The 16,703-nt window shown below is 38.3% G+C and overlaps 1 long non-coding RNA gene across 1 annotated transcript; it reads left to right on the top strand.

The window, feature by feature from the left end:
* Positions 1-4,309: 4,309 nt before the first annotated feature.
* On the top strand, positions 4,310-15,250 carry LOC127530315 (uncharacterized). Its single transcript, XR_007936867.1, has 3 exons — positions 4,310-4,471; positions 5,151-5,324; positions 8,044-15,250. It is a non-coding gene; the product is annotated as an uncharacterized LOC127530315 (long non-coding RNA).
* Positions 15,251-16,703: the final 1,453 nt, after the last annotated feature.

Raw genomic sequence — 16,703 nt, 5'->3', positions numbered from 1 at the left:
TGACGCTCTGAGGAAGCCCGCAGGTGCGGTTGATCCATGTCACCAAGGTAAAAACAATCTGTTCCTGACTTAGCTGTCGGTTAAAAAGTAACGCTATTTTAAATTTAGAAACGATAAAATGAACATAATCCATCTATCACACGGTTTTGTCTTCTTCATGTCAAAATAACGTGCAAATCGTGCGTCTCTGCTGCTTTAACGTGTTTTAACAGTAATCAGTGATCACAACTCCACTGGTTCCAGCTCACGTAATTTCTTCCATGTAGCCCGACAACCTTTGAGTTTTAAAATAAGGACGCCTCTTATTTTCAGATAATTTTGCCAAGACCAAAATGAATAAAAACGCGGAAATCTCATTTTATAGACAAAGTTATCCTGTTGTTTATTTCCTGGTTCATCGGTGAGGTGTCCTGAGCCACGCCTACGAAACACCTGTCCCAGAACCGCTGGTGTCACCAGTTAATCGGAACACCGGTGTCTCTTTTAAGAAATTCAAAATGACTGTACCCGACATCCAACCTCAGCAGTGATGGAGCCTTGCTTATGCAGCTCAACAATCTTACCACTTTGAAAGCTTTTTTCCCCCCTTTGCCATCAGGAGGTCATGACAGTGCCAATACCTGACAGGAAATGACATGAATCCATTTTTTTTTGCCCAGATTTTGGATTTTAAAGGTTGTGGTCTTAAACTTTTGATCAGCTGACAAAAGCATGTTTGAGTTTAAATGCAATTTTCAATAAATTGCTTGCACGGATTTTTATCTTTCGCTTCCGTTTCTTCTTTTTGCATTTTGAATCTCTACTCTGAACCTTCTTAAGATCAAACAGTGCAAAATCAAATTCTTGCATTTGTTCAACTGGTTTTCCGATGTTCATTGGGAATGTATGACCGCTATCTTTCCATCACTTGTCGAATTCAGGCCTTTGTTCCTCTTTATGATCTGACAACGGTCTGTTCCTGGTATCTTTTACAGCTCTGTTACTCTGTCAGTGATTCCCTGACTCACCTAGGGAACCTTTACGTTACACTGTCAGATCCTTATAGAGAATAAATATTCACAGCTCCAAAATGCTACATCATCATTTAAATCAGCTGCATTGGTTTCATATGTCTAACAAAATGTAAGATAATATTCTGATCAGTGACCAGACTCATGGTTTCAGGTAGAATATTTCCAGAGGTCACATGATACTTGTTGAACTCATTTCTGATCACCTCTTTTAACCAATATTATAAGGGAGTTGAAGCAAGAAGGTGCTGCAGGTTAATAATTTCTGATAATCAAATCCAATAAAGGTTCTTTATGATCTGTTTGAAGTGTTTCAGAGTGATGGCAGCCTGCAGACACAGAGGACCAGTGACAGAGAAGCAACAGAGGATTTTCTATGTTTCTGCTCAAACCCAGACAGCAGAGATCTGTACTGATGGGAAGCAGCTGAGTAAAAAGAGCATTGATTGATTGCAGTCTCTAAGGTTCCTCGTTCATCACCAACAAGCACAAACATGAGGCTCAGTGGCTTCAAAACCAAGTCTGGAAATGGAGAGAAGTTTTCTTTCAGATGACAGACATCGCATCAGACTGAGGTCTGTACATTTCATCGAATACTGTTTTATCCTCAACACTAAACTCGTGATTGAAATGTGCTGTTTAGTAAGACTTAGTTTGTTGTTTGGACTCAGTGGCATCATTAGACCCGGGCATCCGAAACTGTAGCCGCCAGAAACTGCTGATAACAAGTCTGAAGTGAGTGGAAACGTTAGTTGGAAGCTGGACCTGATTGAGGCTGGTGAGCTTTGGAAGCAGGAGTCAGTGTGAGACTTTGCATGGTAATTTAATTTCTGGACAGCAGAGGGAGCTATTGGAGTTCTAGTTAAAGCAGCAGTTAGAGCTGCAGCGACTTAGGCTTGAAATGGAGGAAAAACTAGAAACAATTAAACAGGAAAATCCTGAGGAGAAGCAGCACAATTTGGAGCTTTAATTTATTAAGGACCTCGTCCAAAATCTGTCATAAAAATATCCTACTTTAATATTGTTTTCCACTTTCATGAAGTTACATTTTTAAGTCATGATCATCATCTTCTGAGATTTCAACTTTTTAAATTGCAATTTATTTGCATGATGCTGATGTTTGTAAAATGGCATGACAAATGGCGTATTTTCTGCATAATATATGTTAAGGGGATTTTTTTTGCAGTGTGGTACTAATAATATCACCAATAATAATTGTTGTTTTTTAGCTTCAGTGTAATTGGCACCATGCCTCGACCAGCCGTTCAAGCTGCAGAGAGAAGCCAACCATGTGAATGCTGAGGTCTTATTATTGTTGTTGTTGTTGTTGTTTTGCAGTAGAATGCCTGAGTGTGGATTGTCCTGTGAGTTTCTATTCAAAGAAGATTAGTAAACATGAACATGTTGCCTCTGCTCCTAATCACATAGTCAGTGTAGAACCCAAACCAGAGATGCATTGGACTTTTTTTCTCCAACTTTACAATTAAGATGCTAACTGTATTAAGTTGTTGAGGAGGGTCATTAGACTGAACTGGTTCTACCTCTGGAGGCTTCCACTCAGGTTGCTTTGGTCTAAACATCATCTCTGTCTCATCTAGGATCCACACCTCTTGCCTGTAGTTTGTTTCCTCATTTTCTTGCTGGTAGCACTGACACACATGCCTCACTCATCCACCCACCACCAACACTGCTGACACATGGATCCCTCACACCTCAAGCTTATCACTGTTTGTCCTTCTAGTCCTTTTGAAATTAAACATTGATGTGGCATCTTGGATTTGTTTCTCCTCTTTGTCACTGGCTGTGAGCTAGCTTGTGACATGTGCTATGGATCTTTGATGGTCTGGATGAGTGTCACATTCCTCTGGACTTCCACAACAATGAGATCCTGCCTGATGTCACAGAGTCCACCTCAGTGGATGTGCTGCTGACAAACCTGATCAGGGGGAAGCTGCTTCCTTGTGAAACATCTGTGTGGTTTTCTGGAGAGTCCAGACTGCATCCTGAAGTCTCTGAGGTCAGACATCATGTTTTATTTGTGTGCTGAGATGAATGTGATGTAAAGTTGTGGTGACCGTAAACTGCAGCCATCAGTCTGATCTTCTACTGATCCACACTGAGGATGTTCATGGTAACATCTGTTTTCTTCTTTCTGCTTTAGTCCTTTGACTGTGTCAGAGAAATGTTGAGCTGCACATTTCAAAACAACTTCAGCTCATATCTGGCCTCATGTTTCTCTTCAATTCAATATGACAGCGGCGACTACCAGTTGTTTATATTATTGGTGAAGCTGTCAGTTATTTCAATAGTTTAGTTCATCAGATGTTAAAAACTGAAAAATGTTGATCCCAGTTTGTTAGAGTCAAAGATGACATCTTCAAATGTCTGGTTTTGTTCCAGCAACATTTTAAATCCTCAAATACTCAGTTTAATGTGGTAGAAAACATAAAGTCTTGACAGTGAACAAAGTAGAACCACTTTGGTGTTTTACTGGATATATGACTCCATGGAAATGTTTCTGATGTTTTGTTCATGGACTCGTCAAACAGTGGACTGATAGTTTCTGCTGTAACTGAACCAATTTATCATCCTGAGAGACAGAAACTAATATTCAACATCTGCTGGTTGAACTCTGGGTTGAAGCCCTGTGATGTTTTATAAAATGAAATGTTCAAATCCACGATACCTCCATTGACAACAATAGTTGTGACAGTTGATGAACAGTTGAAGTAATTCATCAGGAGCAATGGGAACATTTTCTGCTTGAGTTTTTGCTGATTTTCTTCTTTTCTCTGGTTTGTGTCATTTGAAAGTGAAGATGTTTGCGTTTGAGAAAACACTTTGAAGACGTTACCTGGTCCTCTGAAAACTGATGGACACTTTCCACTGCCAATGACAGATGGATCAATAATGAAATCCTCTGAATGTAGAGTCCTGACTGAAACATCTCCACGGTTCAAGAACATGAAGATATTTTAGAGTCTGGAGCCTCATTTTGTCCACGTTTCCTTCTTGTGTGTTTCTGTGACTCTGAGCAGAAAGTGAAATAAATGTCAGAGCGTTTTTCCTTGTGTTTGTTGCTCAGCATGAGTTTGTGTGGATGGAGGCAGTGGCGGAGCTGCAGAGTTAAAGTAACTCCACCTTTATTGAAGCAACAGCATGTTTACATTAATATTAATGAGAGCTCTTCTTCACTGCTTCTGCTGGACTGTTTGAAGTTGCATGCTGTTGGCTTCAGCTGTTTGGAGTTTCCATTTTCTAAACTTTTACATTCTGGAGTTTCTTCAGCTCTGAACTCATGATGGAACTCTGAATTATTTCAAACAGGAACTTTGTCTCCTCAATTAACATCTTTCATTCTTTATTCAGATTGGACGACTGCAGTTTGTCAGAGATCAGCTGTGATTCTCTGGTCTCAGCTCTGAAGTCCAACCCCTCCCATCTGGAACATCTGGACCTGAGTAAGAACAAGCTACAGGATTCAGGAGTGAAACATCTGAGTGGTTTTCTGGAGAGTCCAGACTGCATCCTGACTCTGGAGTCAGTTCACTGTCTGTCTGTTACTGTTGTAGATCTGATGTGTTTAATGACAACTGAAGCTAGTTTATGTTCAACAGAACTTCCATCCATGAAGCTGTAAATCTGCTGTTGTTCAGCTGTTTTCTTTAGTGTGTTGTGACAAGAGACGAGTGTTCGTAGCAGAAAATGTAGAAAATGTTCAGAGTTAGTTGTTAAAGTAAATGAATGTTTTTAATTTGAACTGACGAGTCACATCTGGATCCAGAAGATCCTCTGAACTCAGAGGAGTTTGAAGTGACAAAGTTTAGTGAATGAATTATAAATATTTCTTCGGTTTGTGTTGAATTCACTTTTTGACTGATGTTGAGCCTTTTGATGATGCAGCATGTTATTGATGTGTGGACATGAATAGGTGGATGAATGTTGTGCTGACATGTGGATGATGTGTGTAGAAGGCTGACATGATGAAGATCCACAGTAACATAAGGACAAAGCCACTCTGCTGGTTTTAGAAAAAGCTCACTGATGAGGACAAAGTAGTGTTGATCTGCACATTCAGAACCTGAACACACGTGATGGATCATCAATGATTTTAATCTCCATCTTCTATTCTTTATTCAGATTGGAGAACTCTGGATTGTCAGAGATCAGCTGTGATTCTCTGGGCTCAGCTCTGAAGTCCAACCCCTCCCATCTGGAACATCTGGACCTGAGTGACAACAACCTGCAGGATTCAGGAGTGAAACATCTGCTAGAGCTTGTGGAGAGTCCAGACTGCAACCTGAAGACTCCGAGGTCAGTAGAAGGTTCCAGTCAGTCTCTGCTGCTTTCAGCAGTTTTCTACTAAACAGAGTCGGTATCAAAGCAAAGATCCAGTGTCTCCTGTAAACCTGCAGCTTCTCAGTGAAGCTGTGAGAGCAGAATGGAGACAGAAACACAGAGACAGCAGTCAGCCAATCAGAGGAGGCAGAAGCTTGTTGTCAGGGTGTGTTTGAGTGGATGTGAAGCTGACTGTTGATGTTGTGTTGATGTGCTGAGGAAGTAAAGCTGATTCCAGCTGACAGCCTCCCAGATGTGCAGAGACAGTGGTCCTCCTTCATCAAAGTGTCCATCAGTTCTGATCTCACTGTTTGTTGTCTCATTTCAACAGTGATCAGCTGATCAGTCTGATGTTTGTCACAGTTCTGGGATCAGTGAGACTAAAGCCTGCAAACCCGCGCCTCTTATTTCACAGCAGCATCATTATGTTTAGTTACTCTCTCAACATTTCCTCTGATTTTACAGATATGTGATCGTTTTGTTGAATTACAGATAATTTGTAGTAAAATGACAGAAAATAATAAACTTTCCTGTGAATGTAAAATAAAACAACAGGCCCAAACTGTACATAACATCAGCATCAAAAATCTGCATTTCTACAAATATTGATTTGATCTTTCCCAATGTTCGACTGTAAAATGACTGTTTAACTGGACTTAGATCTGATAAAAAATATATTTGTTTTAGAAATTTGCTCTTTCATTGAGTTTCTCCAGATTTTGAACCTTACAGGAGCATTTGAACATATTTTCTGCCCCCTTTGCTGCCAGACTCTTTTTTAAAAGTGTATTTTTCTAGAGCAGATGAGATGTTGATGGACACTCGGAGACTGTTAGTGTAAATGGAACAGCAATAAATCCATGAGTGAAGAGTTTGTGCGGTAAAAAAAGGTTGATGAATGTCACCAGTTTGTTTCCACTGTGGATTGCAGTAAAATGTGCAGAGAAACACACCTGATGCTGACAGTGTGTGTAGATACAGTGGGCATGGAAAGTACTCAGACCCCTTGAAATTTTTCACTCTCTGTCATTGCAGCCATTTGCCAAAATCAAAAAAGTTCATTTTATTTCTCATTAATGTACACTCAGCACCCCATCTTGACAGAAAAAAAACAGAAATGTAGAAATTTTTGCAAATTTATTAAAAAAGAAAAACTGAAATATCACACGGTCAGAAGTATTCAGACCCTTTGCAGCGACATTCATATTTAACTCACATGCTGTCCATTTCTTCTGATCCTCCTCCAGATGGTTCTGCTTCTTTATTGGAGTCCAGCTGTGTTTAATTAAACTGATTGGACTTGATTAGGAAAGGCACACACCTGTCTATATAAGACCTTACAGCTCACAGTGCATGTCCGAGCAAATGAGAATCATGAGGTGGAAGGAACTGCCCAAGGAGCTCAGAGACAGAATTGTGGCAAGGCACAGATCTGGACAAGGTTACAAAAGAATTTCTGCAGCACTCAAGGTTCCTCAGAGCACAGTGGCCTCCATAATCCTCAAATGGAAGAAGTTTGGGACGACCACAACTCTTCCTAGACCTGGTCGTCCAGCCAAACTGAGCAATGGTGGGAGAAGAGCCTTGGTGAGAGAAGTAAAGAAGAACCCAAAGATCACTGTGGCTGAGCTCCAGAGATGCAGTCGGGAGATAGGAGAAAGTTCCACAAAGTCAACTATCACTGCAGCCCTCCACCAGTCGGGGCTTTATGGCAGAGTGGCCCGACGGAAGCCTCTCCTCAGTGCAAGACACATGAAAGCCCGCATAGAGTTTGTCAAAAAACACATGAAGGACTCCCAGACTATAAGAAATAAGATTCTCTGGTCTGATTAGACCAAGATTGAACTTTTTGGTGTTAATTCTAAGCGGTATGTGTGGAGAAAAGCAGGCACTGCTCATCACCTGCCCAATACAATCCCTGCAGTGAAACATGGTGGTGGAGCATCATGTTGTGGGGGTGTTTTTCAGCTGCAGGGACAGGACGACTGGTTGCAATTGAAGGAAGGATGAATGCGGCCAAGTACAGAGATATCCTGGAGGAAAACCTCTTCCAGAGTGCTCAGGACCTCAGACTGGGCCCAAGGTTCACCTTTCAACAGGACAATGACCCTAAGCACACAGCTAAAATAACAAAGGAGTGGCTTCACAACAACTCTGTGACCGTTCTTGACTGGCCCAGCCAGAGCCCTGACCTAAACCCAATTGAGCATCTCTGGAGAGACCTCAAAATGTCTGTCCACCAACGTTCACCATCCAACCTGACAGAACTGGAGAGGATCTGCAAGGAAGAATGGCAGAGGATCCCCAAATCCTGATGTGAAAAACTTGTTGTGTCATTCCCAAGAAGACTCATGGCTGTACTAGATGAAAAGGGTGCTTCTACTCAATACTGAGCACAGGGTCTGAATACTTCTGACCATGTGATATTTCAGTTTTTATTTTTTTAATAAATTTGCAAAAATTTCTACAATTCTGTTTTTTTCTGTCAAGATGGGGTGCTGAGTGTACATTAATGAGAAATAAAATGAACTTTATTGATTTTGGCAAATGGCTGCAATGACAGTGAAAAATTTCAAGGGGTCTGAATACTTTCCGTACCCACTGTATGTGAGCTTGGAGCTCAGTGTGCTCTCTGCAACACATTAACATGGATTGAAGTGCTGATCTCCTCTGTTCTTTCTTCTTCTCTCTGCAGCTTGGGAACCGGACGGCGTTTGTGCTTAGAGGATGAAGTGTGTCCTGATGATCCAGAGGTTGAAGCAGCAGCAGCTGGTGTGTAGAGACTCTGACTGGACCACGTTACTGGGAGGTGGACTGGGAACTAATGTACAGTGTGTTATCACTGTATAGTTTAGTGTTGCAGCTCCACACTGTGAATGATGGAGAACTGCAGTTAATGTTGACATGATACATTGGGGATTGATGTCAGGTTGCAGAGTGTGCAGTAAGTTTCAGGATGGTTCTGTCAGTGCAGGATTATATTTCAGTTAATGTTCTATTTCCAGCTGTGGTCAAAGTTGTTGAGCTTCTCTACCTGCAACACATTGAGCTGATGGCAACAAAATGTCTTGGAAACATGTCAGCTGAAGCCTTTGTGCCCAGAGAGAGATTAATGAAGCAGATTTTAATGTTTTTTGATAAATCCAGTTTAGTCCTCAAAGGTCCAGCAGCAGCTCTGATTGGACCAGAACCTGACCGCTGATCCATCATGGCAGCAGCTGTTAAACTGGCTGTTCCACTGTCAGCCTGTGGCAGCTGCTGGGATGTGAGCAGTTCGTCCACGTGACTCATTCTGCCTCATTTCACCAAATACTCAACATTTGGCCATCTCCAGTTTGACTGAGTGGTTTTTTAAGATGTGAATATTGATTGAGTTTGTCATGTGTAAAATCTGGGCTCAAAGGTAGCGGAAGTTTTTGAGTTAAAGGTTCTTATAGAAGGTGGCCATGATGATTTTATGTTGGTTTTTTTTGCTGACAATCTGTTGATGAATGTCTGAAGAGACATATCTGGAGAAATAATGTAGATGGAGTCCTGAAATTTAATATTTTCTTTCATATATACACGTGATCCTCAATGGTCCAACCCTGTTTTGATAGAATAATACAAACCAGTGACATGATGGTGCAAATTTGGTCCAAAAATGTCCATATTTCTATCTGTTCCAATATTCCACCAAACATAAAATCTTTGTTTTTCACCCTAAAAGGCTAAATTATTTTCCTCTGTGTCTGAGTCGATTAGAGGAATCTAATAGAGTCAGACACAATCACAGAGTCAAAATCAAAGAATAACTGTGTATCTTACAAATGGCTTCATTTATTTATTTATGTTTTGCTGTTTTCAACAACTACGGTAAAAGCAATCTGTATCAGTGGAGAACCTTGTCAGCTGAACTGCTAGCTCAGCTGACCCTGATAGTCATTACAGGGATCTGGTTGTAGGTTCGTAATTAGCTAGAATGTAGGTTAATTTCTCACTTGGGCTTGAAAAGACAAGAACAACAATATTCAGTGCCTTGGACTTCCCCTTTTCACCAGATGAGACACCAGGATACTCATGATGTTATCAGCATCCAGCTGAAGATAAAGACAATAATATAACTTGGTATTCTTCCAAAATTATTGAAGTTCAGCAAAACAAGAACAAAAAGCCATTACATGATGACAGTAAGTCGTTCACACGAACGTAGCGTAGACAACTCAGACTCATGGTGACATACAGGCAGGGGTGAAAGTAGTTTTAAATTCTTGCCAGTACTATTACAAAACCCTCATCTCGCTCTAACTTCATGCATTTGAAAATGGCAAAGTCAAAACGCAAACAAATAAAAGCATATTCATATTTTATTGTAGGCCAATGGAATAGGTAGGAATTAAAAACACTTGATAATGTACAGTAAACTTTTTTGCTTGAATTGAAACACTGATAAACATCCAGAATACAAGGCTCTGAGAACAGACATGAGGTCATGAGCCAACACTCAGAATGGAACTAAACATCAAAACACATCACCTAAAAGATTTTCAACAGAGGTCTAAAGTAGTTATAGTAGTAGTAGGTAGTTTCTGACTTTCTGTGGTAACCCTTCTTCAGTGTCCCTGTCTTTACACGCCACTCTAAAAAGTCATAGAATAGCACGTCGCTTCAAAAAACATCATGGTTTTGCATGTTGCTCCAAAAATGTCATAGTTTAGCATGTCGCTCCAAAAAAACGTCCGTTTAGCATGTCACTTCAAAAAATGTCACAGTTTAGCATGTCACTCCAAAAAAAACGTCAGTTTAGCAGGTCACTTCAAAAAATGTCATACTTTAGCTTGTCGCTCCAAAAAATGTCATAGTTTAGCATGTAACTCCAAAAACTGTCATACTTTAGCATGTCGCTCTAAAAAGTCATAGTTTAGCATGTTGTCCAAAAAACATCATAGTATAGCATGTCACCCAAAAAAGTCATAAGCATGTCGTCCAAAAATCGTCATAGTATAGCATGTCGTCCAACAAACGTCATAGCATAGCATGCTGCTCAAAAAAGTCAAAACATTGCGTTTCGCTCTTAAAAAAAGTCACAGTATAGCATGTCGTCCAAAAAACATCACAGTATAGCATGTCGCTCAAAAAACGTCACAATAAACTAAACTATGACGTTGTGTTACATTTTGGACGACATGCTAAACTATGACGTTTTTGTCATATTCTGGACAACAAACTAAACTGACATTTTTGTCACATTTTGGATGACAGACTAAACTACAATTGTTGCAGTAATCTTCCTGGAGGTGTGTTTGTGCATGCTACACCCGACGGAAGCCCGCTGCGCGTCACGCCATGCAGTGCCTCAACAGGTGAGCAAAATTTGTCATATTTTGCACGACCTACTAAACTATGACGTTTTTGTCATACTTTGGACGACATACTAAACTATGATGTTTTTGTGACATTTTGGACGACATACTAAACTATGACGTTTTTGTCATACTTTGGACGACATACTAAACTATGCTGTTTTTGTCACATTTTGGACGACATACTAAACTATGACATTTTTGTGACATTTTGGACCACATACTAAAGTATGACATTTTTTGTCAGATTTTGGACGACATACTAAAGTATGACAGTTTGGACAACATACTAAACTATGACGCTTTTGTGACATTTTGGACGACATACTAAACTATGACGTTTTTGTGACATTTTGGATGACATACTAGACTATGACGTTTTTTGTCAGATTTTGGACAACATACTAAACTATGACGTTTTTTGTCAGGTTTTGGACGACAAACTATGACATTTTTTGTCACCTTTTGGACGACATACTAAACTATGACGTTTTTGTGATATTTTGGTGGACGTACTAAACTATGACATTTTTTGTCAGATTTTGGACGACATACTAAACTATGACATTTTTTGTCAAATTTTGGACGACATACTAAAGTATGATGTTTTTTTGTCAGGTTTTGGAGGACATACTAAACTATGACATTTTTTGTCAAATTTTGGACGACATACTAAAGTATGACATTTTTGTGACAGTTTGGACAACATACTAAACTATGACGTTTTTGTGACATTTTGGACGACATACTAAACTATGACGTTTTTGTGACATTTTGGACGACATACTAAACTATGACGTTTTTTGTCAAATTTTGGACGACATACTAAAGTATGACATTTTTGTGACAGTTTGGACAACATACTAAACTATGACGTTTTTGTGACATTTTGGACAACATACTAAACTATGACGTTTTTGTGACATTTTGGATGACATACTAAACTATGACGTTTTTGTGACATTTTGGATGACATACTAGACTATGACGTTTTTTGTCAGATTTTGGACAACATACTAAACTATGACGTTTTTTGTCAGGTTTTGGACGACAAACTATGACAGTTTTTGTCACGTTTTGGACGACATACTAAACTATGACGTTTTTGTGACATACTAAACTATGACGTTTTTGTGACATGCTAAACTATGACATTTTTTGTTAGATTTTGGACGACATACTAAACTATGACATTTTTTGTCAAATTTTGGACGACATACTAAACTATGACGTTTTTGTGACATTTTGGACGACATACTAAACTATGACGTTTTTGTGACATTTTGGATGACATACTAAACTGACGTTTTTGTGACATTTTGGACGACATACTAAACTATGACGTTTTTGTGACATTTTGGACGACATACTAAACTATGCTGTTTTTGTCACATTTTGGACGACATACTAAACTATGACATTTTTGTGACATTTTGGACCACATACTAAAGTATGACATTTTTTGTCAGATTTTGGACGACATACTAAAGTATGACAGTTTGGACAACATACTAAACTATGACGCTTTTGTGACATTTTGGACGACATACTAAACTATGACGTTTTTGTGACATTTTGGACAACATACTAAACTATGACGTTTTTGTGACATTTTGGACGACATACTAAACTATGACGTTTTTGTGACATTTTGGACGACATACTAAACTATGACGTTTTTGTGACATACTAAACTATGACGTTTTTGTGACATGCTAAACTATGACATTTTTTGTCAGATTTTGGACGACATACTAAACTATGACATTTTTTTGTCAAATTTTGGACGACATACTAAAGTATGACATTTTTGTGACAGTTTGGACAACATACTAAACTATGACATTTTTGTGACATTTTGGACAACATACTAAACTACGTTGTTTTTGTGACATTTTGGACGACATACTAAACTATGACGTTTTTGTGACATTTTGGACGACATACTAAACTATGACGTTTTTGTGACATTTTGGATGACATACTAAACTATGACGTTTTTGTGACATTTTGTACGACATACTAAACTATGACGTTTTTGTGACATTTTGGACGACATACTAAACTATGCTGTTTTTGTCACATTTTGGACGACATACTAAACTGACATTTTTGTGACATTTTGGACCACATACTAAAGTATGACATTTTTTGTCAGATTTTGGACGACATACTAAAGTATGACATTTTTTGTCACGTTTTGGACGACATACTAAACTATGACGTTTTTGTGACATACTAAACTATGACGTTTTTGTGACATGCTAAACTATGACATTTTTTGTCAGATTTTGGACGACATACTAAACTATGACATTTTTTGTCAAATTTTGGACGACATACTAAACTATGACGTTTTTGTGACATTTTGGACGACATACTAAACTATGACGTTTTTGTGACATTTTGGATGACATACTAAACTGACGTTTTTGTGACATTTTGGACGACATACTAAACTATGACGTTTTTGTGACATTTTGGACGACATACTAAACTATGCTGTTTTTGTCACATTTTGGACGACATACTAAACTATGACATTTTTGTGACATTTTGGACCACATACTAAAGTATGACATTTTTTGTCAGATTTTGGACGACATACTAAAGTATGACAGTTTGGACAACATACTAAACTATGACGCTTTTGTGACATTTTGGACGACATACTAGACTATGACGTTTTTTGTCAGATTTTGGACAACATACTAAACTATGACGTTTTTTGTCAGGTTTTGGACGACAAACTAAACTATGACGTTTTTGTGACATGCTAAACTATGACATTTTTGTGATATTTTGGTGGACGTACTAAACTGACGTTTTTGTCATATTTTGGATGACATACTAAACTATGACGTTTTTGTGACATTTTGGACCACATACTAAAGTATGATGTTTTTTTGTCAGGTTTTGGAGGACATACTAAACTATGATGTTTTTGTCATATTTTGGATGACATACTAAACTATGACATTTTTTGTCAGATTTTGGACAACATACTAAACTATGACATTTTTGTCATATTTTGGATGACATACTAAACTATGACATTTTTTGTCAGATTTTGGACGACATACTAAACTATGACATTTTTTGTCAAATTTTGGACGACATACTAAAGTATGACGTTTTTGTGACATTTTGGACCACATACTAAACTATGACGTTTTTGTGACGTTTTGGACCACATACTAAAGTATGATGTTTTTTGTCAGGTTTTGGAGGACATACTAAACTATGATGTTTTTCGTCAGGTTTTGGTAGACGTACTAAACTATGACGTTTTTTGTCAGATTTTGGACGACATACTAAACTACGACATTTTTTGTCACGTTTTGGACGACATACTAAAGTATGACGTTTTACTTATATTTTGGACGGCAAACTAAACTTTGACGTTTTTGTCATATTTTGGATGACATGCTAAACTATGACGATTTTGTGACATTTTGGACGACAGACTAAACTATGACATTTTGTGACATTTTGGACGACATACTAAACTATGACGTTTTTGTGACATTTTGGACGACATACTAAACTATGACATTTTTGTGATCTTTTGGTAGACGTACTAAACTATGATGTTTTTGTCCTATTTTGGACGACATGCTAAACTGTAACTGTTGCAGCAATCTTCCTGGAGGTATTTCTGTGCGCGCTTCACCCGACGGTAGCCGACTGCATAGCAAATGTCTCCGCCGCTGGACCGCTGCGCGTCACTCCATGCCGTGCCTCAACAGGTGAGCAAAATTTGAGGGAAATCAACAGCAGACGCCAGAAACCAAGGAGCATAAACGCCGAACCAGTCATTCTTGCTGACGATTTCAGCAACAGCGACAAAGAAAGAAACCACTGATTATAAACGCATGGGGAAAAAGGACTGAAACCAAAAGAGACCACCAGTAAGTTCATGTGTCTCACTGGATTAGTTAAAGTGTGCTTTCTGGCTGTGTTGCTGAAGACGCGCACTGTCTTCCTGTTTAATATTATTTGCGTGGATAAAAATTCTTTTCAGGAGCAATTTGTCTTATTTTGCATGCCTACTGTTTATTTGGCTGAAAATATGTGCATTATTAGATACAGAATCCATTATTTACTTGAACCTTGGCATTGGTTAGATGAGTTTTGCTTCATGATATTCATTGGTAAATGCAAAGAGCTTAACTGTTAAAACTGTTAAAAAATGCCAATATAAAATCTGTTAAATGCTTTGAAAATACATATTAAATATTTTGGGTAAAAATGAGTAAATTCTTTTAAAATGTAGTACTCTGTTTATTTAAAACCTGATTGTGTATTATGGGTTTAAAAATGATTGTTTTTGTAAAATATTTGCTTTAGTTGGAAGCATATGTATTTATATTTGTTCATTTTTTGTGTTTAAAGGTTTTTCACCTGCTTCCACCTTTACTGCATAAATAAAAGAGTGAAATCCTGTTGCACGTCCAATTTTTCCTTGTCAATTGTGGGAAGCCATTGCATTAAAAATTTACTTGACGATGTTTCAGTGAAATTTTGTTCGACATACTAAACTATGACGTTTTAATGATGTTTTTGATGACATACTAAACTATGACTTTTTTTGTCACGTTTTGGACGACATACTAAACTATGACTTTTTTTTGTCACGTTTTGGACGACATACTAAACTATGACATTTTTGTGATATTTTGAAAGACATGCTAAACTGTAACGTTTCTGTGACATTTTTGGCATACTAAACTATGACATTTTAGTGAAATTTTAAACGATGTGCTAAACTGACTTTATGACATTTTGGACGACATACTAAACTATGACTTTTTTGTCAGATTTTGGACGACATACTAAACTAGAAAAGCACTCAGAGTGCAGACCTCCGCCAAGGATAGAGAGGAAAACAGGAAACCCATGCAGTAAACAATCATAAGCTGAAATCGAACCTGCATCCCTGACACATTTCTGTTTACGAATCGCCTTCCTAACCAGTTGAGCTGTCTGGACACCTTGCTCCAACTTGTTGGATGACATACTAAACCTATTATGGTTTTGTCCTATTTTGGACCACATACTAAACTATGAAGTTGTTGTGATATTTTGGACGACATACTAAACTATCACGTTTTTGTCACATTTAGGACCACATACTAAACTACGATGTTTTTGTCATATTTTGGACGACATACTAAACAATGACATACTAAACTATGACGTTGTTGTCATATTTTGGATGACATACTAAACTGGAAAAGCAGTCAGAGAGTGCAAACCTCCGCCACGGACAGAGAGGAAAACAGGAAACCCATGCAGTTAATGGTCATGAGTGAGAATCGAACCTGCATCTCTGACACAGTTCTGTTCACAAATAATCTTCTTAACCAGTTGAGCTATCAGGACACCTTGTTCTAGTTTGTTGGACGACATACTAACCTATGATGTTTTGTCATATTTTGGACCACATACTAAAACGTGAAAAAATTCAAAGTGATCCAGAATCCAGGATCCCTTCCAGATTGCCACCAAAATTAAATCAGCTCTTCCTCTTACCATAGTCTATATCCCCTCCAAATTTCATGTGAATCTGCCCAGGCGTTTTTAAGTTATCTTGCTAACAGACAGTCAGGCAGACGGACACACAAACGCCGGGTGTCACATAACCACCTTGGCGGAGGTAACTCTGACGTTGGACGTATGGACAACATACTAAACTATGACGTTTTTGTGACATTTTGGATGACATACTAAACAATGACATTTTTTTTGACATTTTGGACGACATACGAAACTATGATGTTTTTGTCATATTTTGGACGACATTCTAAACCATGTTTTTGTCATCTTTTAGACGACCTACTAAACTAAGACGTTTTACTTATATTTTGGACGACATACTAAACTATGATGTTTTTGTCATATTTTGGACGACCTACTAAACTATGATGTTTTTGTCATATTTTGGACGACCTACTAAATTATGATGTTTTTGTCATATTTTGGACGACATACTAAACTATGATTTTTTTTG

This window comes from Acanthochromis polyacanthus, chromosome 16 (genome assembly GCF_021347895.1).
Source record: "Acanthochromis polyacanthus isolate Apoly-LR-REF ecotype Palm Island chromosome 16, KAUST_Apoly_ChrSc, whole genome shotgun sequence".
In the NCBI taxonomy this organism is placed as follows: domain Eukaryota; kingdom Metazoa; phylum Chordata; class Actinopteri; family Pomacentridae; genus Acanthochromis; species Acanthochromis polyacanthus.
The sequence above is the reverse complement of the archived record's forward strand: the minus strand, read 5'-3'. Positions and strand labels throughout refer to the sequence as shown.